At 44.1% G+C, this 22,888-nt stretch overlaps 1 protein-coding gene across 1 annotated transcript in view; it reads right to left on the bottom strand.

Annotated features, from left to right (window-relative positions):
* The window catches only part of KCNJ16 (potassium inwardly rectifying channel subfamily J member 16), a 35,665-nt gene extending 13,768 nt beyond the window's left edge, over window positions 1–21,897 (bottom strand). Inside the window, exons 1-2 of the mRNA XM_090060991.1 lie at window positions 21,806–21,897; window positions 21,674–21,724 (exon numbers count right to left, since the gene is read on the bottom strand). The gene's annotated coding sequence lies outside the window, so the exon portion shown is untranslated. The remainder of the gene's footprint in view (window positions 1–21,673; window positions 21,725–21,805) is intronic.
* Between the last annotated feature and the right edge of the window lie 991 nt (window positions 21,898–22,888).

The raw sequence follows: 22,888 nt of genomic DNA, 5'->3' as shown, positions 1-22,888 counted from the left end.
CTGGAAGGGACTTTCAGAGACTGTCTAGAGTCTAAACCATGCTATACAATCCCATTGTCTAACCTCTTAGCACAACGACACCATCAACCCTGACAGCCACGAGACATAACACCATAAATCTGCCACTGGTAGGCTGGAGGAAATTTGGGGCTGAAAGTACTTCATGTAGTATCCAAGCTATCTAGCCCTTGCTTGGAAGGTTTTTACATGATCAAACGAGCAAGTCGGTCAATGAGGATGCGTATGCAGAACCTGTTCAAACAGTCGGGCTTTTGTCATTTCATCCCTTAAAGGCAAACACGACAGGGCTAGTGAGTAGATCTTATCAAACCGATGTCAACTAAAATACACCAAATAAAAATCTGTTACATTAGAAATGTCAAGACTCATGAGGCAATCAGTATAAACAGAGGTAGAGTTGGTTTTTTTGCCAAAACAACCCTGGAGGCGTATTCTGGGATACAACTACTCCTAGCTTCCTCACAGATACAACTGCTCTATAAACAATAAACTAGCATTATCCAGTCTATTGCAGAATAACTCTCCAGGGCACTGTTACCGGTGACTACAGGGCACTTTTGCAATGTAACTCTGGCTTCCAAAGTATTTCAGGTTCCAAAGGTCTTTCAATTCATTTTTGAATATAGCCAGGAACTATTCCCAAGATTTCAGCTGAGTGAACATTGGGCAAAACCAGCATCACTGAAAGTTGTAGCTAACCAGTGATGCACCCACAAGTTTTATTCTTTCTCTCTCTGTGTTTTAGACCCTGGCTCTGTTTTTAGCTAGTTTTCACCTTCACTGACGGCATGCCTTGAAAGAGTTTTATTCAAACTTCCTTTGTTGAACGCATCCCCGAAGCCAAAGAAAATTCCTGAGTGTGACTTATTTTTGGTGTAAACCATTAACCAAGCCAAGGGCATTAGAAAGGTTTCTGAAGCATTTAGCAAATCTATCACTACTGCTGCAAGGCCAAACAAGGCTGAGAAGTCAGAGTGGTGGCAGGTTTCCTTAGGGGCATTCTGCAGATCTCAGAGGCCCATTTTGCAGGTAGTCAATAGCAAAAAGGGTTTTAAGGTCTTGAGACAGACCTGAGAAGGACAAAAGTTGGTGCTTTCTCACAGAAGCAGCCAGCTTAGAAAGACGGTGGTTGCAGATTTCTCAGCCCAGGGGACAACTGTCCTACTGTCTATAGTCACTGCTCGCTGCAGGAAGGACCATTTCAAGGGAAACTGGAAAGCAAACTGGAAGGGAGCCAGAAATACCATAAGAAGGGACAAACAATCTGGGAACAATGACGTTGCAAAGCATCCTCAGGAAAGAAGAAAGGATGAAACTTCAGTCTGCATGAATACGAGATGAATGAAGTTACCTTGGAACAAACTGCCCGCACGAGCATTGTTTGGGAAACCTGACAGCTGTATGGTAATGAGCAGAGGAAATCGGTGTGTAAAAGTAGAAGTGAGAATAAACAAAATTAAACAACATTGTGACGCGTGTAGATACTTATTACATTATGTCGTTTACTTGGTCTTCTGGGTGTTTTTCAAATCAGGCCTGCAGATCTCTTTGTTCTGCAGTGAAAACTCAGCTCTGAGGTCATTCTCCTCCTCACACGCCCTAGGCTGTTTATGAACCTCCTCCCAGAACTCAGTGACCATTTCCCACTAAGGAAGACAGAAATGGGTTGGGTTATTGTCTGGGTCAGTTGTTCCTCCTTGACAGCATATTGATCCAAAGGAGAGGAACACTGGCTTCTAGTCTGAATCCTCATTGTTGTGGAAGCCTTGTATCAATAGTGAGCAAAATGCATACCACAGACACATGACAAAAGAGAATTTGCTTTATAGGCTGGTCAAAACATGAAAAGGGAGGGGGCAGGATCTAATGCTCTTCTTCAAATACTTATAATTTCATAGTTTCTAGGGTCAGAAGGGACCTGAGCAGATCATCTAGTCCGACCCCCTGCCATGGCAGGAAAGAGTACTGGGGTCAAACGACCCCAGCAAGATGTGCATCTAACCTCCTCTTAGACACCCCCAGGGTAGGGGCCAGCACCACTTCTCTTGGAAGCTGGTCCCAGACCCTAGCCGCCCTGACCGTGAAGTAGCACCTCCTGATATCTAGCCTAAATCTCCCCTCTGCCAGCTTGTGACCGTTATTCCTGGTGACTCCTGGCAGTGCTCGGGGGAACAGGGACTCCCCCAATGCCTGCTGGTCCTCCCTGACTAGTTTATAACAGGCCACAAGATCCCCCCTCAGCCTTCTCTTTTGGAGGCTGAGCAGGTTCAGGTCCCATAGCCTGTCCTCATAAGGTCTGCCCTGCTGCCCCTGATCATATGAGTGGCCTCCTCTGGCCCCTCTCCATGCTGTCCACATCCCTCCTGAAGTGCGGCGCCCAGAACTGGACGCAGTACTCCCGCTGCGGCCTGACCAGTGCCGCATAGAGGGGGAGGATCACCTCCCTGGACCTGCTCGAGATGCATCTGTGGATGCAGGACAAGGTGCGGTTGGCCTTCCTGACCGCGTCCCCACACTGCCGCCCATGTTCATCTTGGAGTCAATGATGGCCCCCAGATCTTTTTCCGCCTCTGTGCTGACAAGAGAGGAGTTTCCCCAGCCTGTAGGTATGGTGCCGGTTGTTCCTCCCGAGGTGCATCACCTTGCACTTGTCTGTGTTGAATCCCATCCTGTTCTCGTCCGCCCACCCTTGTAACCTGTCCAGGTCCCATTGTAGCCTGTTGCTTCCTTCCAGTGTGCCCACGTCCCCCCACATCTTAATGTCATCAGCAAATTTGAACAGGGTACTTTTTACCCCCTCGTCCAAGTCACTGATGAAGATGTTGAACAGTTCAGGCCCGAGGACCGAGCCCTGAGGGACCCCACTGCCCTCGTCCTTCCAGGTTGAGAAGGACCCATCCACTACCACCCTCTGGGTGCGGCCCTCCAGCCAGTTGGCGACCCATTTGACTGTGTGGGTGTCGACACCACAGCTCCCCAGTTTCTTAATGAGAACGGGGTGAGAGACAGTGTCGAAAGCCTTCCGGAAGTCCAGGAAGACGATGTCCACTGCTACCCCTGCATCGAATGATTTAGTGATCTGATCATAAAAGGCCACCAGGTTGGTCTGGCAGGACCTTCCACTGATGAACCCGTGTTGGTTGCCCCTAAGCATGCAGTCCCCTGCTGGCCCCTCCTGGATGTGTGCCAGCATAATTTTCTCAAACAGCTTGCCTAGGATCAAAGTAAGACTAACTGGCCTATAATTTCCCGTGTCCTCTTTCTTCCCCTTTTTGAAGATGGGAACCATGTTAGCCCTCTTCCAGTCCTCCGGCACCACACCAGAGCATCATGAGTGCTCATAAAGCTGTCATTAGTGTCATTAGATGCACAGGTTCACACACCTTCAGAGCAAGCTCAGGCTTTCGTGCTTCTAGTATAAACAAAACTGAGCTCCTAACTTTTCCACAAGGCCCTGAGACCTCATAGTATCATCCAGAGTCTTTCCTTGTGCTTTTAGACAATATTCCCCCCTATGACACTGTTGTCCATCATGACTTGTATCCCAGAAGAGCCCACATTTCATTACTTTGTGGTCCTGTTGTTGTCATTATGGTATTAGCTGCTGGGCCTATCTATGAGTTCAGATCTGGATGCTGTTCTGGATGCAACCTGCCCCCAAATTTGGGTGGTTTCTAGTGCTCTAGCATGGGCCTAAAGCTGATAACACTGCAGTAGTGAAAGGGCTGCAGAAGGATTCCTGTACCAGGGAACTGTGGCACAGGGGAAGGCAGATCTGCTAAGCACTTCCATACTGTGGTGGAAGCTTAGCTCCAACAAGGTTAAGGTCACAGCTTCCCTTGACACCAAACGAAGGAGCATTTCACTCTTTGATGTTGGATTGACTGTAAACATTGATATCGAAAAAGGGTACCAAAATGAACCGAGCTCTACAATCCCTTTACAGAGAGGAGAAGGACTCTGTACTGTCTCTGCCTATCTCAGCATAGAGAGGGCAGAATATCACTGCTAGTTGCATGCTCAGCTAGTGCTCCAACCTTTTCTCTTCTTGGGGAAATGGAATAATTACAACACCATGCCCTGAACTGGGTTGGGTTTTTTGGGGGTATGGGGGGATTTTTCATGTTCCAGATCAAATCTGAATCCATTTGAATCATTCCAGAATCATATGTGGCCCTACTATGAGCAAGTATTGTCTACCCCAGCCTGGGGCTTCAGAAACTTCCAAATCCTTTGGCCGGCATCCTACATGCAGGCCCCGGCCTAAGATCAAGTGTAGTCGCTGCCCTGGTCTGATACCTGAGCTGAAAATTCAATTAAAATGGCACTGTGTAGTGTCTGTTTGTGAACAGGACTCCCTACAAGAACCTCATAGTTGGCTTCCCCCTGGCCAGCTTCCCGTGGGCAGATCTTTATGGTAATGGAAATGGGAGACTCCTCCCTAGTTTGCTCCTGCAGCCATGCGAATGAGGGCAACTAAAATTTGGGGGCATCCAAACCCCATGTCCTACATTGGATACTGCATTTTCTTTTATCCCTTCAGCTTTGGGATCAATTGTGCAAAGTGCTGAACCACCTGGCCCTGCTCCAGCAAAGTCCTTGCAGACATGATTAACTTTAAGGAGACAAGTACTCCCTTTGAAGCCACTGGGAACAAGCTTAGCCCATGTGCAAGTCACTCACTGGACTGGGGCCAAAGCACTCAACACCGAATGGGGCCCTTAGTCCTACGGACCATTTTTTGTTCCCAGCACACAGCCTATGCATTTGGGTTTTGGCCAAAGAGGTTGAATTTCACCTGCCAGGAGAATCTTGTTACCGGCACCCCAAGACGTACAATCTCTCTCAGCTTGATTTGAAAAACAAAATGATAAATGATGTTTTGCAGCTTTTCCACTAAGCACATTTTGTTTAACTCTCATTTAAAGACCGTCCCAAGCATCAGAGTTTTCAGGAACTGCATCAACCGGATGACACAATGGCAGTAAATCACAAATAATTGCTCTTGCACCCGGATTGTATTTTTTGACCTTTCAAGTTCTTTGACCCATTGTCATACATGTTGAACCACATTCCCCTGCTTGCTCAAAGGGTTCAGATTTCACCTCGGATTATTACCACGACAACTGCACCTCCACCTGAAACCCAGTCACACCAACATTTTGTCTTTTAACTGGGTTTGCACAGCTTTACACAGGCATAAACAAGAGACAGCCTAAACCTTTCTTCTCCTTTTCTATTTTTTTTGAAGTCTCATAAATTAAAGTCTCAAGTTATTTGTGGGGAATGGGGGAGTTCAGTCCATGTTTGCATGAGTCACACCTCTCTGAGCTCCACTGAGGATTAAAATCAGATGTGACAAAGGAAACACCATCAAATGGCTGTTTTTTCATACCGCAACCTAACCCAAATCAGGATGCACTGGAAATCACAACATGTTTTTGTCCAGGCAGGAATTTCAGACCCATTTTTGCAGACACAAATGGATATGGGTTGCTACTCAAACCAGTGGCTGGAGCCTTTGAATTGAACCTCCAAAATGCATGAGCCATCAATGTGTTTTTATGAATGTGTGTTTAATAGGAATGGTCTAAACAATTCTGGTGTTTTCCCCATATTTGCTTTGATGTGGGCTGTGATCTCATCAGATCTCATGAAGAAAGGAGGTTTAGGTCTGGTCGCTATTTGGGTGAGAACCCTCAAAGAAGAAACCATTGCTCTGCAGGACATGAAGTCAGTTTTTGGGGCGTGTGTAGATGAAACAGGGGCCCTAAATTGAAGTGGTGGGTTTTTAAAACACCACTTCAATTTAGGGACCTTTAAACCCCCACGCACATACCTGTGCACTTACCTGGCTCTCCAGCCCGGGCAGTCCCTGGAGGCACTGCAGCTGTGGAGGGAAGCACCAGGCCCCTACACAGCTCAGGCAGGCTCCAGAGGGGAAAAAAATAAGATCAGTCTCGCTGCTTTTCTTGAGCAGAACCTGCCTTCCCAGGCTGCTGCCAGGCTGCCTGCATGGGCTTCCTGCTCAGCCCATGAGCTGCGCGGAGCCCAGTGCTTCGCTCCTCAGCTGTAGGGCAGCAAACTAAAACTCCTCAGAGGGCCACAATATGCAATTCCTTCCTGCTGGCCAACAAGGACAATGAGACTGCTTTTCCATAAGAGGAGAAAAGAGGAGCTGCAGAAAGATCTTCCCAAGCTAAGTGAGGGAGCAAAAAAATGGCAGATGAATTTCAGTGTCGACCAATACAAGGTAATGGACCTGTTGAAAAATCACCCCAGCTCTACATGCACAATGACAGAAAGTAGAAGTGGAGGCAAAGAGACTTGGTCCAGCTATCTTTTGACATTTCTAAAGTACATACCACTGTGGTACCTCTTGCAGCTGACAGCATACGGTGGAGCTAGCCCCACCGGCATCAGCGCGGCTCCACATTAGCATATCACTTCACAGGTCCAGTATCCGTTGGAAGGTCAGAGCCAAAGTGACAGTGGTGGGCTGTCTCCTTATCTGCCCACACTTCAGAAGCCATTGTCAGTATTAGAAAATGAGTCAACAAGCTCAAGGCTTGTTTTACACCTTGTTGAAATCCATGCAACTCAGCAGTCTCCAGCAGGTTGCTCCCAATTTATACCAGCGGTGCTCAGAGCCTATAAGGCCCATCAGGAAGAAGCCTAAAGAATGAGCTGCAAGGCCAAGGTTTTAACACTCTGCAGACCACAGAGGTTAAAGACCATCCCTCTCCCCACCCCCCAAATCCCCCTTTCCATTTCTGCCTTCTCTCCCCGTGACTAGCCAGCAGGATCACTTCCACTCACCTCTCCCGTTGGCAGTCTGAAGCTTTCCCCTGCTCTTCTCCTTTTGCAAAAGTGCTTTCCTCTTTAATCTTCCCCCAACAGAAAAGCTTTCTAGGACACTCTGAAGAGCTGTATCTACAAAATAAACTCCCTCACCCTGGTAAAAGCTTGTTGTGTCACTCGGTGTCACCTCCCCCACCCCAGGGTGGGGAGGAGGAGAAGTACCCAGGAGATAAGATTACCATGGATAGGAAATGGGGGACTTTCTCTTTCCTGTAATGCTAAATGGGCCACAATTAATGATCATTTGGCCAACCCCTCTCTCTGGTCTGGGACAAACATTTGCATAAACCAGTTTGACCCAAATCAGTTAAGTCTGAGATGAGATTCAGCCAGGTTTATCTCAAACTGTGGTTTCAACCATTTTCCAACTGGTTTATGGGCACTGAACATCTGCTCTGTTACAGGTTTAAACGAGTTTCCATTCATGTAAATTGGTTTATGTGTAATGTCTGTCCCTAGCCCCTATGACTGCACAAATGGCTTCCCCTGTGCTCCAGACACTCAGGACATCTCTGTGGCCAGTATTGCAATTGCCCCATGGATACGATCCCAGAGGAACATATTAATGCCATTTAGTAGCCGGGCCCAAAGAGAAGCAACCAGCATCAAATAAGCAGCAATATGCTCTCCACATATCCACAGCAAACAGTAGGTCTGTTTGCTCTGCAAATAATAATCTAAGGGCCATTGCTTCAGTCTGTCTCCTGCCTTCTCTGAGGATTGTGGCATGGCTCCTTGCTCCCCCCAGGCACTAAACAGGTTATTTTAAAGAAGCAGATGTTGGCAGAAGCAGTGCCAAGAGTAAACAAGTAGAGAGGAAAGGAAATCCTATCCATCAGCATGGCTTCCATGCTTCCTAGACAGTAAAACTATTAGGAAAGACATCATATGTCACCTTCCAGCCCTACAGAATTGCTTGTGATAAACAAAGCTCTCTATTGTCTTGGGGGGAAATATTCTCTCATTCTCCCTTCTGCCTCATATCAACACCAAATTGTCAGGCTTAATGCCAGGAGACAGCACAGAGGGAAAGGGGAAGGTGCACTGTCCCTTAGCAGGCTCCCTAAATTACTCGTACATAGTCGCACACGCTCGCAACCTCCAGCAGAAATGCGCCAGTTCCTGTACTTCCGTTGCTAGACTCCCTTTTCTACTCTCAGAGAAGCTCTGATGAATCCGTCGCTTAGACTGGTCTTTCCAGCCAAATTTTGGGGGACAGAATCCTCTGACCCATGGTCATTTCGGCCCATGTTGCTTCCAGCTTATTGCCTTCAGTTTCTTCCTGTGTTTTCACTGGTCTGTCCTCCTGACTCAAGAATTAATGTGGTTGATCACGATGCACCTTAGCTTTGTCCCTGCTTTGGTAATGACAAGCTGGAAAATCAGAAATTCACGGACAAAACCAGAGAAGCATGGGAACTGCCAAACTGGATCAGATCCTAGGGCTAACTAGTAGGTCCTGGCTCTGCCAGTGACCAATACCAGATGTTCCAGAAAGTATTGACGAAACCCCACAGGATATATATTTGCCACAAAGAAGTTCCCATTCTCATCTCTAACAATTACAGACTGGCTTAAACCCTGAAGCAAAAGGGCCCAGACAAATTGCCTTGTACTGCTTGCGCTACAAGGGGGTCTGGTTCTTGAGACTGTCACTGGGCGCGTCTACACATTCATTAATGCACTGTAGTTACTGTGCATTAAGTTTAGGACTTGGTTAACGAAGTACTAAGTCAATGCACAGTAACGCGCACTACTGCGCAGTAGCACTAGCGCACAGGTTTTTAATGATGCTAACTGCACAGTAGCCTAATATTACTGCACAGTAGAGGATTAGCATGGTTTTTGCCTGGCACACTACTATGCAGTGTTATTAGGCTACTGTGCAGTTAGCATCTCATGTAGACGTGCTCAGTGTGAACAACTTCTGTTCTAAACTTTAAATCGTATTTTCACAGAAAAGTTTACCCCTCTGATCTTGCCTTCTTTGTGATGAGCCATCAAAAGAGCTGAGCAGCAGTTACCTTTCACATTGTCATACACGGAGGTGTTAATTAAAAAGGCGGGATGTGGCTCTCCACAGCTTCCATGACATGCTATTAAATATGTAGCCGTGACCTATCACCATACCTCCTCCTTGTTCTTCCTCCACCATACCCCCAAGGAAAGACATAATAGATTATTTATATATCTCTGTATAAACCCTGATCATAAACTCTTTGACCAGAATGTGCTGTACAAACACTGTCTAGGCAGGGCTGGACCCTCATCTGTTTCAAACCAGTGAATCTTCATTAACTTCGTTTTGGACTATATGAAGAGTTGAGCCCCAAAACTTCTCATTTCCAGATCCAGTATTTTCTTTTTTGGTAAGCCACAAATCTCCCAATGCAAGGAGAATAAAGCCTTCTCACCTCGATGCCACCACTGTGACCTATAATCCATATTACACATAGCATCAGCATACGTCAAATGTTATGATGCCATTCCTCACCAGCTCAGCCTCTTTGGTTCATATAGTAACTCATTGGTTTCTGTCCCTGGTTTTTCATTTTCACTCAAATGCCTTCTCTCCCCATCTTTTCTTGTGTCAGACAACTCTTCCAGATTATATTCAGTTCCCTACTTTAGATGTAAAGGGGGATCAGGGAAATGTTTGGAAGTGGCTCTTCTGGTGGATCCAGCTAAATGAATCCAGACAGAACAGGATTCACCAGCAGCTCCAAGCTTAAATGCTAATGAATTGGAGTTGCATGCACTGCTGCTTTGCCAGAGGGTATACAAGGTAAGAGCTCATTGCTATGGCTGTACAAGGTTTAGCAGCCTCGAGTCCTGCCCTAATGTCTAGCACAGAGGGGAAGAGGGAAATCTGCAGAATTAACTAAGTGTTCAAAGGATTTGATCCACTGCAACTTTTACAATTGGCACACCAGATCTTGACAGACCAGTTGGTGGCAAGGGAAGGATGCTGACTTCTACCCAGTTCGATCCACCCCAGAATACTTTGCGGAGCTGTTGCACGATTCAAAAATCATTCTGCAAAGACAATGAAATTAAATGTTATATAGAGGTCAGACTTCTCGCTTTTCCTGTTTGTTCAAGGCATCCTAATAATGCACCCTCAAAGCATGGATCATTTCAGCGCTGGAGAGGCTGCGAAGCTTCTTAAAACCTGGGTTTATTATGCTTAATTAGTCAGGCTTGTTCTTTAATGACTATGTGCCACAAGCTAAGAGTCTGAGCCAAAGCCCACTTAAAGTTAATGAAAAGATTTCCCTTGATTTGAACATGCTTTGGCTCAGACCCTAAATAACGTACAGGTAAAGAATTAAGTCCTATGTTTTCAAAAGACCCAAACGTTGCTTTGAAATTCCCATTGATTTCCATGTCCTTCTCCATTAAACTGGAGTAGAAAAAGACACATCTGCCTCCCAACTTCCCCAGTGCAGGGAGAGATTTTAACATACAGAAGTGCAAGGACTTTGGGTTGATAAGAGGCAGCACTCAACAGTCAGTGACCCATTTCTTTCTCCTTCCCACCTTGTAATAGCTTCTTTAACACAAGGCACCCGTACAGCTGAGTTTGCACTGGCAGATCAAAGCTGTAAGCAGGCCAGACCAACACATGCTCTCACTTCCCACCGGTCTGTAGCGCATGTTTCCCATTTCTTGTGATAAGCTGTGGGTGCATGAAGTCCATAGCCTATAGGTGAGGACAGTAAATGAGACGAGCAAGATGCGTGCCATTGTCCACTGAAGTAAGTGCCAAAGCTCCTATGAATTTCAGTGACCACAAGATCAGGTCAGAAGCCCTGTGGATGCCAAAGGGACCCCTCAATAAGACAATAAGCCTGGGACATCCAGAAAGTCAACTCTCTCCATCCATTGCTGCATAAGGGAGAATAATTCAACCCTGCACTTGAATAATTCACCAAGAAATCATCTGGCCAGTGTGGAAATAATTTTAAATGAACTGAGCCCTTAGGTATTAAATTACCTGGGTCTCTGGGGAGGGATGTAGATTACTGCAGCTGAATAGAGCCCTTATTTATCAGATGGAAAAGGTTAATGTCATTTCCTTACTTTCCTTCATGGTTTTTCTTACCACATCACCATTTATGGAGAGCAGAAGGTGCAGACAGCACAAGAACATGTGCTTGATTGTTTAAATGGCCAGAGCTGTTACTTTAATAAAAGGGGAAAAAATGTAAGAAATTAACATTTCTCTGGTTTCCTGGGGGGAATTATAGGGCTGGGAAAAATAAAACACTGAAGAGAGGAAATGGGCTTGTGCAGCACCTGGACTTTGATTTGACATCTAAGAATACCAAACAGAAGGAGGGGAACTGAATTCCCATCTACCGGACCTATAATAAGAACCAGGATCAAACTAATCTAATATCCTTACGTTATACTCTATAAAGAAAGAGTGTGTTAAAATATAAAAGGGCAAAGGTTTGGTTCCTTAATAAAAATTTCAGCACGGTTAAGTTCTGCTCATAAAGCAGCTGTGCCTTTTCTTTCCTAATTTTCTCCTGGAGTCCTATTCATGTTTAGAGTCCGGCCATTACGACAGGAGGGCAGCTCTCACATACGCTCCCTATGAACAGTGTCACCCAGTGATAGCAATGGGGTAGCATCCTCCAGCGACGTAAGACTGCTCTTGGTAAATGCCAACCTCAAGCTGGGAAGAGGTCTGTATGGAGACCACACTGATACAGGACTCGGGAGACCTGACTTGAGCACAAGGTGACCTTGTACAATCTCTCTCTGCCCAGGTTCTCCATCTGTAAAGGTGACATGATAATATCCCTCTGCTTCATTCGGGTGCTGTGAGGACAACGTTAGTTGATATTAGGCTTTCACCTATTACGGTGATGGGGAGACTAAAGCCAGGTCTGATAGAAATCAGTAGAAAGACACCCATTGATTTACACAGGGTTTAGAGGGAGCATTCATTCATTTTACCTAAGCCAGCAACCAGCCGTCTGAAGGGAACAGAGATTAACTATTAATACTTAAGAAGCTGAACAATTACTGCAACAATAAAAGATGAGCCAGTTTCTGTGTTATAATTTAATGTAATTTTCTAATTTGCTCTTGGAGTCTTAAAACCGAGTAGTCTAAATACACATAAAGGGACTTCAATATTCAACTTTACTCTCTATGAATAGTCAGCAAAGAGCAGTCAGAGAGAGAGAGGATGTTCTAGCAGTGAAGGCACTGAAGTGTGACTCTGGAGATCTGGGTTAAATTAATGAGATCTCAGTCAATTCACATATAGCTTAGGGAACTGCTTCACGAGGATCAAATTGCTTTCACAAGGTACATTTGCAGAATATGAAAATAAATACATGCAAAAGCAATATGGTTTCTTGCCCATAAACAAAGGGCTTTTTCTGAGCAGCCCAGGACCTGGAAATTTATAACGAAGTCTTTCAAAGAAAGCCAACCTTAGCTTTGCTATAATTGTCATATAGATATAATCCTCCTCATCAATTAATTGCTATTCTCCTGGCCTGGAACCTTATACATGTTTATGGAGATGGATTCCTTGTCAATTCGGCTTCCGAACACAGTATTCATGTGAATTAGCCTTGGAAAGGGAATGTGATTGCCTGAATAAATGCAGCCAGTATTGAAGCTTCAGGCTTATTCTAGTAGACAGACATTGGAAACCTAATTCCTCCAACCTTGTAATTCTCTATTTTCTCATCTGTGACCCTGTATCAAGAGAGATGTCAGGCCGACTTTGAGACTGGCTCAGACACCCCGTAGCAGGGAAAGAGAATTCAAATGTGGTACCTGGTAAACCGAGGCAAACTCCGACCAATGCCATAGTTGGCTCCTGGAGTTCCAGGAAATGTTCACTGATTCTTGTGAGACCTTTTTAGGGACATTTTCTCCAAAATGCCTAAGGCACTAGGAGCACCAGAGTCATGGGCTTTTACTGGCACGTGTTCTTCTAAACTCCGTAAGTGAGTCTGAAATTCTCTCCCATTTTTTCCCAGAGCTTCTCAGGTGCAAACTCTTCTGTTTCTTTTCGAAGGGGATGCTGGAGCATCTGCTTTCTCTGCATCCAGCATGGCCTGGAGTGCGATTTGGTAAGGGCCATGCTCTTCTCCTCTTTCCAAAGAAGTCAGTGCTGCTATTGATGCTGATTAGAAGTGGTTGTTGCAATCACCTGTTCCTTCCCATCTATAAACACCTGCCAGGGCTAGTTTCAATGTTTCTTCTTCTTGTCTGAATCTTATTCTGTATAACTTCTGACAGTGATGATCCAAATCATATGGGATTGTCCTATAGCCCCATTCATCCCAAAGCCAAGCTAACAACTATATAAATCCTGGGCAGGACTGAATAAAGGGAGCCACACTGGGTTTATCTGTTGCCTCAGCAGAATGCAGGAGCTGCCTAATGATCTATAAAATCACCCTGTAGCAATTTAGGATAAGAGCAAATGCATATCATAACTAATTAAAGTACTAATGATTCAGAGTGGGGACCATCACACTTGATGGGCCTGTATAGCATCAAAGAGGGTTACTGTTTCATGGCAGGGGCTCCTGCATGTTACTGCAGTACAAGTACTATGGTAATTAAGATTATAATAATTGACCCTGATTGGAAGGAAATCAAGTCAGCAAAGTGCAGTTGGTCTGGACGGACTTTGGATTGAGTATGCATTTTAGCAGGATGTGGTAGCAAAGCGATTAAGGCCTCTTGCTTTAGTTTAAGAAATGTGAGCTTGAGCTCCAAACCAACCATAAATCCAAGGCCACCTTGCCCTTCACCAGGCGATAACTGGGCACCTGGTCATTCGGTCTGGGAAGTCAATGGTAGTTGAACATAATTCTGGCCACATCACTCCCTGGGATGTCATTAGCTATAAATGACCCTTAACTGCATTCGTGCTATAGGCTGCTGTGCACTTCAGACATTTTAGATGGGCTGTCATAATTTTGCATTTAAAAACCGCTCTTAGAAGCATCACTGGTGACATTGGCCCAAAGTGCCAGTTTTATTCTCATCTGCAAGATGCAGCTGAATGCCAGCTCTGGTACGTGTGGTCATCGGGACACGTACTCTAGTCGCACTTTGTTTAACAAGCAGAACAGTCATTATAGATTAATAAGCATACAGCTCACTTGTGCCTAGGTCCGGGGCCTAATTAAGATAAAGAAAGGTCCCTAACCGTTGTCTGAGTGGGCGCTATCCATTCAGCACCACAAATGTACCGCAGGAGCAAAGATAAAGGAAAGAGGATCATTCAGAAATGTAGGTCTCTCGTCAATCTGGAACAGCACGGCTTTGAAGGAGAGCAACAACAAGCTGATAATAAGGAAATCCAACTAAATTCTCGTCCCGGTTATCATCGCACGCTTAGTTATAAAGCACACCTGCTCTAGCCACAATCTTAAGCATACATGCTGAGTTCACTTGGTTAGTCTCGGTTAGATGTTTTCTCATTTTTCCTTCATATGGAATAGGAGTATCTCATTCTTTTCAAGCCAAAGGGGTGAGGGGTGGGGGGGGAGAAAAACCTCAAACCATGTTAGGTTTCACATGATCTTGCACCTGAAAACAAATACTCTGAAGGGATTTTGTGAATTTGAGCTCCAGTGAAATGGCATTTGATCCTAACAGCAAATGCAGCTTGTTACCAAAAAAAAAAAAAAGAATTGGTGAAATGTTCACTTTTGAAAACCTGCCAGTGTTATGGCCAAACTAGTCTCTTCTTCTGTTCCTTGGGAAAGATTCTGCAAAATGATAAAATGTCCTTAGTTGTTTCATTATCCTGTTGATACTAGCCAAAGATTTTTTCAAACTTTTCAATAAAATGCTGCATTTCCTTCCCTTTCCTAATGCAATTTTCTACAGAAAATAATAAAAATGAAAGTGAGCAAACTATGTAGTCTGAAGACATGCTCCTGTGAGGATCAGAACACTGTTTTCTTCCTAGTTTGTAGAGAGATTTGACATTCTCTTGTAAGCCAGGGGTCTCGTTTCCAGCCTCAGTTTTTACATCTCCAATGTTTTTGCCTTCAAATAATCATGCTTGCTTTTTTCCACCCATCATTCCTACAATCACAGACAGTGATTAGCTATCTAGGCACCTTCATGTTGCCAAAAAATGTAGGCTAAATTATTTGCAGATGCAAAAAATGGAGTCCAGTAAGACCCAGTTGAAACTCAAGACTGAAATACTGCCCCTATTTTCTTTATTACTATTTTCTGGAATATAATCACAGCTAGCCAGAAAAACACCCTTGTGCAAAGATAGGGAAATGAATGCTGTGCTTATTATAAAAAAGAAAAAAAATCCTGAACTCTAACACTAAGTTTGCTTAAAGAGCTGTATTTGTCTTCCTCCAATAGAGGTCTGTGTCTTTGTGTTTGACACAGTGGAGCACTGTGCAGAGCAGATTAAGAACTAGAAAAACCGAAATATCATCCCTGCATTTAAAAAAAAATGGTGTTCTCCAAGGCTTCTCAAAGCCAGAAATATTTCTCAGTCATCTTAAACTTCTCTCTCTCTCTCTCTCTCTCTCTCTCTCTCTCTCTCTCTCTCTCTCTCTCACTCACACACACACACACACACACACACACACACACACACACACACACTCATACAAATGTTGGAAAGTTTAAATGCTTTAGATAAAACCTATTAATGCCGAATAGGCTGACTTCCTTGGATGTAACAGAACATCATTTTGGACATTGATATTATAAAGCCCTGCAAGGATTTATCATGCATCCCCATACCAGAGTTTTTGCACTCCATCGATTAGAAAGGCTTTCAAAAGCGTGTGAAATAATCTTATCTATGACTCACTGCTGTCTGCGTTATTTATTTTCTGTTTCAAAATATAAGAATACTATAATGCTTTGTTTGCTTACTGGTGGAAATAGATTTGGGTTATCAAATGAAGTCTCATAAAAGTCTGAGGTGATTTGCTACTGCTGTTCAAAACTAAGTGCTATCTTCTTGAGTAGGTGTTATCGCCAAATGGCTGTCTGCCTGGCTCTGATTGTTATAGAAAGGTATGCAATTTAGAAGGTTAGATTACACGATGTGGTTGGCCCTCGCTAATCTCTGTTTAATTTTCCTACTTTCAGATGACCTAGTGCTTTCTTAAATTTTCCATGCTCTGCCTATTATGTAATGGCCAGACAACCTTCACCATAGGGCATCTTAAGAGATCAATCTGTCCAAGGAACATCCTTTCTTTATGGTTGTTATAAGCAGGATCAGTTCCCAACACAGTTCCCAGTGAAATTAGGGGGAGACTTTTCATTGATTTGAATGAGAATCCTTCAATCCAGCCTTGATGGCATCATTACTTAAGGATACATTGAGAGCTGACTTATGTGAAAGCTCCTCCTTAGGGTGAGATTCGCTTCTCCATGATGGACCCATGGGCATCCTACGCATGTAAATTTGCATTAGGCCGCCAGAGTAAGGAGTAGAAGCACCACAGTCAGAGAAGTGAGCTGCACCCCATGAAGTGAAACCCTTTCCTTGTGCACCAAGGAGTTCAGAGTCATTCTACCTCCCCAGAGGAGATCCAAAAGTTGCCCTAATAGGGCTCGTAGCAATGTGCCTATGGTTTGGCTATAACTTGGCTAAGACTTCACGGTAGAACAGAGCCCTAAAAGGACGGTGCAGTGATGACAGCAGCTTTGTAAGAGCTTTTCAGAAAATGCCAGCATGTTTTGCCAACAACTAGAAGTAAAATCCTGTCCAGTGGGATTTTCAGCCTACACTTGCTTAACAAAATGCCCCAACCAGGAATGCGCATCCGCCCCTTCTGTGTAATCAAACCAGCAGCTCTGGGACACACACGGCTACACCCCAGCAATAGTGATTAAGATGAAAAATCTGCACTGAGCAGCTGGGATCAAAGAGTGCCGTAGACCATGCTCTCAGGCTCGGCATGAATCTGCATTTGGTGGCATGCTTTAAGTAGGGACCTACCTCAAGCATGGCAAGACAAAGGTTTTTCACAGCCCACTCACGGTGCACAGAGCCAACTTCGTGGGCATTTCACCATGGGATCTACTCCTCAGCTCTGATTGGCAGAGAGGCCCCCTCCTCAGTGCTGATTGACAGAGGGGGAGGAAGAGGGATGAGGGGGCAGCAGCCATCTTTGTGTGGCCATACCCCTTGGTGCTAATGGGGGAAAAGGTCCTGGCAAGGAGAGGAAGGATGAGAGGGAAGCTGCCATCTTGTTTGCTGGCTACCCTTCATGCCACCCCTCCCCTTGGCACTGATTGGCAGAGAGGCCCCAATGAGGGGGGTAGGAGGGGCAAGGGGGCAGCCACCATCTTGTCTGCTGTCCTCTGGACCACCTGCCAACCAGTGCCTTCCCCTCCTGGCAGTGAGGACCACTGGCTTTGTACCACTGGGGAGCCAGAATTTTATTTTTATGAAGTTTTTTGTTGTTGATGATTTTGCAGATCTTGTGAACAATCCTTGCATTTGCTTTTTCTGTGAAATCTACAAAATCACAAATTAAGTAGGTGCCCATCTTATAAGTTTTTAAGCACATTGTAAACACTGGAAAAATCCTCTTCTGGAATTTACTGACTTAAAAAAAAAAAAAGAAAAGAAACATAATTCCATTTATTTTAATATAATTAGATTATGTAAAGGGAAGCTTGGTCATTTCATGGATTTTTACAGGGTTTGGGGTTTTGTTTTGAGGTATGGGTTTTTTTCCAACTATTGTTTATTGTAGGATGCTACAAGCCAATGGGATCTTGTGAGGAAAAGACTATAAGATATGAGTGATGTGAAGATCTGAAATGAAACATGTAAGCAAGCAGTTAGTTACATACAGCCGTGGCAGTGCTGGGGAATGATGCCCATCATGATTTGCATTTTCTATCATTCTATGCAGAGCAGCAATGCAAGGTAGGGCTGGAAGGGACCTCAGAAGGTCATGTAGTCCAACCCTACTAAAGTCAGGATTATCTCTATTTAAGCCATTTTATACAGGTGTGTGTCTAACCTGTTCATACATTTTTATGAATTACTCAACTTTAAATGGCGCAGTGGCAAAAAGATCAGAGGTCACTGGAACATTGTCCAAATTTGGGATCCCATTTCTAGTAACATTAGTAAAGTTGACACACAACTGTTTTGACTGAGAGCATCTTCATAAAATTCCCTAGTGCACATCCATGTGCAAAGAGTAATTATTATCCCTGGACCTTTTACAGTCCAGATTCCCCATGATACTCTTGTGATGTTTCTCCACTCTCGTAGACATTTTGAATGGAAGGGAGCTCAAACAGTCATCTAGTCCATCTTCTTGACCCAAGGCCAGATCAATTATATGTAAGTATGTGTATCCATATATAGCATCCTAGAAGAGCTGTCTTAAAAATCAAATGAACAGTCCAGCTCTCAGTGGCCCATCCACTCTTCGGCTTTTTGTTCAGACCTCAGTAAATTGGTTAAGCCAGTCCTGCGTAACATTGACGCCAGTCTATTAATTTGCATCTTAGTTGTATCCAGAATTTACTAGGCAAATATACTACAAGTTATCACCTTTTATGTGCTTTGTTGAAATGCCAGACTGCAAAAAAAAACCCCCAAAAAACAAATAAACCCAAAGAAAAAAAGAAAAATCAGCTCCGGGAAACAGACTGCAATCCACTGACCTCATATCAAATCTTAAACACCTGATAAATAATAAGACACTTGAGCCTTTTCTGACCTACGCTACCTTTGAACAAACACAAGGTTCCTTTTCCTTTTGCCAAACCTCACCCTCTTCCAGAAAATCTGCCTCTTATTTTGTAATGTCTCCTCAAATTGAAGTATTTGACTCTAGCCACTATGCAAATAGGTGCAGTTTTGTGGTTCATTAATCAACCTTCCATGTTTTACATAAGCTAAAAAGGAATAAGTGCATCCTGAAATGAATGCTGTTCCTCACTTGCATTGCTCTACCTTTATGGTTCTGGTTTCTTTAGTCACACTGCACCAGATCTCGACATCTTTACAATGCATACTAGTTTAATCCACCTGTAGTCCCATTGATCTCCATGCTATTCACTAGAAAGGTAACAGAAGCTGGCTCTATTTGGCGCTGTTAAAAATTAGACCACAAAACAGGTTAGTCACCATAGCAACCATGTGTTATTCCCTTCTCATGATCATAATGAGTCTTACTGCTAACGACACTAGAAACATGAATCAGAACAGGGACTGGCACAAATTCCATTTTCTTTATTTCAGGCTGATGTGGGCAGTTTCCTCTCCAACCTGAACAAGAGCAAGAAATTCAAGGCAACTGTAACCTCTCTCTTGCAAAGCCAGAAGAGAAGAGGCGAAGATGCCTAGTGCAAGATCAGAGAACTTGCTAATCCTCCCCAACAAACTGTACGTGTTTAATGTTTAAAAGGTACTATAGCAAAACCCCTGGTTTTTTCTTTTTTTTTCTTTTAAAATGCATTCCCTCCCCTTCCCCAACCATTTCTGACTTTTTCTTTCCCTCTCTATTCGCTATAGATAAGTTTAAGTGAGCTAAGACATAGGATAAGCTTCAGCATTTTATTTTGGTAGGAAGTTGTATTTGTTTTGTTTTTTCTCCTTCCTTATATTGTCTAATTATTATGTTTATATTGATTTTTACTGTTCTATATTACTGTTTTACTAGTACTATATGATTTAGGCCTACATAGGTAAGTTAGCATAAGTCATGTCACATTTCCATTTTGTTTGTCAAGTCGCCACCCTGTCCCCAGGCCCAGTTGTGTAACCCACGACTTACACCTACCCCACCTATGTAACTTGGTTCCTAAATGAATGGGGATGAATGCAGGTGCTTGAGAGACGATGTGAGTAGATCTAAAAATAGCTCTCTCTGAATGACCAAACCATCAGCACCAACACCTGGACCAAGGGGACCCAACCCTTGGAGCCCCCCTCAGCATTCAAGACACAAAAGATGAGGCAACCCACCCTTGTGCTGGACATGCTCAGTAAGAACATCTGGAGCCCTCTGGAACAGGACTGACCTTGCCTGGACAGGCCCTCCCCATAGGAGATGAGAGGTAGTCTGTCCCATAAAAAGGGGGAGTGAAGACTGACTCCTCTCCATCTGGACCAGCACCATGCCACACCGCCTATCCACCCAGAGGCCCTGCCGGTGACCCCCCTCTGGACAACACCTACCAGACAAGGACGCCTTCCCAGCCTGGCTAGGTAGATATCACCCCCCACCCCAAAAATTCCTTCCCGATGCCTTTTGCAGAGTACATAAAAGAGTGAAAGGCAGACAAGGGTCTTTGGGTAGAGGTGATATCTTTTATTAGACCAACTAAATAGTTGAAAAAATTGTTCTCTGCAAGCTTTCAGGCACAAGCACCCAAAAGCTTGCAAAGAACAATTTTTCCAGCTACTTAGTTGGTCTGATAAGGTTCTTTGAGTGGATGTGATATCTTTTGTCTGCCTATGTCCTTAGACCAACACGGGTACAACCAATAACCCTAAATGGGTGAAAGTCAGTCATTTGATTGGAGCAGGCAGCAGGGTTTCATTCTCAATTTCTCCTGATTTGCTGGGCTTCTCTTTAACCCTGTTTTTAACACAACCCCCACCCCACTCCCCCACCCCCAACTCACTTTCATCAGTAGTGCTACTCATGTAATGAAATGCTACTCTGGGTAAGCAGGCGTGGAAAAGTCTGGCTCTGCATTAACAAACTGATGTTTGCAAACCACTTTCCTCTTTAAAGCAAGAAAATAATTGCTTTAAAATGGAGCACCAAGTTTTATCTAATACTTTTGAGTGGCTTAAAAGTGTTATTGACTCTTCAAAAATCTTTATAAGTGTTCTTAACTATTCTGTTCCAACGTTGACACTTGCATTTTCTTTGGGCACTTCACCTTGGCAAAGCACCATTTAAATCATTCCCCACTTAAAAATGCCTTGCTGAGGTAATGTGAGCCCTTTCTACACAAGCACACTTTCAGCTACTCTACCATACACCCAGATAATAAAAAAATTAATGTTGTGAGCTATTGTGTCCATGACCACACTTGTTACTATGTTCTAGTTATTTCTGTATTGTTCAGATGAGGCTTCGTTACAAAGAACCTTTCTTCCCATGCAAAATGAAAAATACATCTGCAGCAAAAACAGTAATTAGACACCATTAAGCTTTTTTCAAAGCAGCTCACATCTTAATACAAGAGAAATAATGCAGCCCTCCCTTTTAACGGGGGTCAGGTCTTTCCAGAGCTGTGTAGGACTAAAAGCCAGTAAGAGGAAAAAAAGAAGTGTTTAGAAAGATGAAAGGAGAAGGATCTGGCAGTGGGGAGCATATACGCGAGTGTCGGTGTATGTCTGCATCTGTGTACTGGGATTCGGATTTAAATGGCTTGGTCTATCTAGTGACCTACTTTAAAACAGACTCTTGATGTGATGCTACTAAAAGCCTCAGCAGCAAAAAAGAAAAAAATCACGACTTTGAGCAGCATTTCTTGCTCCTTCACCTTTGCAAAAACAGTTCCTATTTGCAACATTGGGACTTCTTTTATAGGGGTTGGAGCCAGCCTGCTCCAAAGTAGACTCTCTCATCTTTGCAAGATAAAGTCTCCTTTGTTCTGAAGGCTCTACCACCAGTTGGATGCTGTCCTGTCCTTCCCTGACACAACGCTGACGTTAGCTCTGACATACTGTGCTGCCCTACCAGAAAAAGCAAACATGGAAAGTTGAAACTTGTCTCAAATTTGCAGGTATGACAACAATATAAAGCATGAAGTGCCTTACCTTTGTTCACTCTTCCAAGAGCTAGTTATCTGAGTGTCTGCAGCTGCACTACTGCAAAGAAAAACATGAGTCAAGTTAATAATAAAGACAGGCAAACGCCACAAACTCCAAAGATTCAGGTTAAACATTTACCCAAATTTGCTCCTATAATCAAACTCCGAGGTTCTGCTTAGCTAGCTGTTGGCATCTTGAGAAACAGGTAACAACCAATCAGCAACTTGTCCACTTACTTCCTGGTCTGAAACCCAGACGCTTGCTGAAGTCACTCAGGCACATCCAGGCTAGGATTTCAACAGCACAAAGCAGAAAAATATTCTGTGTAGAAAACACCCTCCCGAATCCAAGTGAGACTTCAAATATTTACATGCAGGGGGCAGTTCAAAGTTACTTGCTGAAACATGGCCATAGGACAATAGCACTTTACTTTTCTATTTTTGCTTTCTATTTTTGTGCCCAGAGAGTTTTTTGGCTCCTAGTACTAGTCCTAAAGCAAGCTGGAAATGTCCAGAGGGCAACCCCAATGTTTCTCCTCTCTTGTCAGATAGTCTAAATTACCCAGTATTTGGCAACCAAAACTAATTTGGTAGATGCAAAACAATTGCAGAGAAGAGCAGAACCGCTTATCAGTAGACCATTAGCAGTGTTTGTTGGGCATTTGTCTGCACTATCTCCACCCTCAAGGAGCAGTTAATGAAGCCGTGCACCACCTCCTCCGTTCCAGCCATGTCTTCCTGTTTCTCAAATTGGTTCAATAATGTCGACTTTTCCCTGTCTCTATATTTGAGCCCAGACTCAATGGCATTTTCACCTATCCCTTTTCCTTCTTCGCTTTCTACACCCTCCACCAGCCTGTGACCCATTCACAGGATAGTTCTTCACTCCCCCTTGCCTCATCTTCCTGTCTGGGTACTTCAGCTTCTCAATTAAAGCCAACCACTCGGCCTCTTGCCAAAGAAGGCTCAGTTAAGATGATTCCCACTATGTTGGTCACACACTATTCTGTGTTGCTCGGTCATTGCTATTCATGGTACTGATTTAAAAAACCAAATGCTATCCAGGGCAGGGACTCCATGGAGTTTGTGCTTGTACTGCAAGGCATACTTGAGGTGCCAAAGAGCATTCAAGGAATGTGGGGGGAAAGCTGGGAAAAGCCAGGAAGGGTTAACAACGTTCATGAAAGTAGAGTGGAGCAAAATGATCCTCTGAAAGGAGGAT

This window comes from Crocodylus siamensis, chromosome 8 (assembly GCF_052110815.1).
Source record: "Crocodylus siamensis isolate JL-2025a chromosome 8, ASM5211081v1, whole genome shotgun sequence".
NCBI lineage: Eukaryota > Metazoa > Chordata > Crocodylia > Crocodylidae > Crocodylus > Crocodylus siamensis.
Note: the sequence above shows the minus strand (reverse complement) of the source record. Positions and strands in the feature narration are given on the sequence as shown.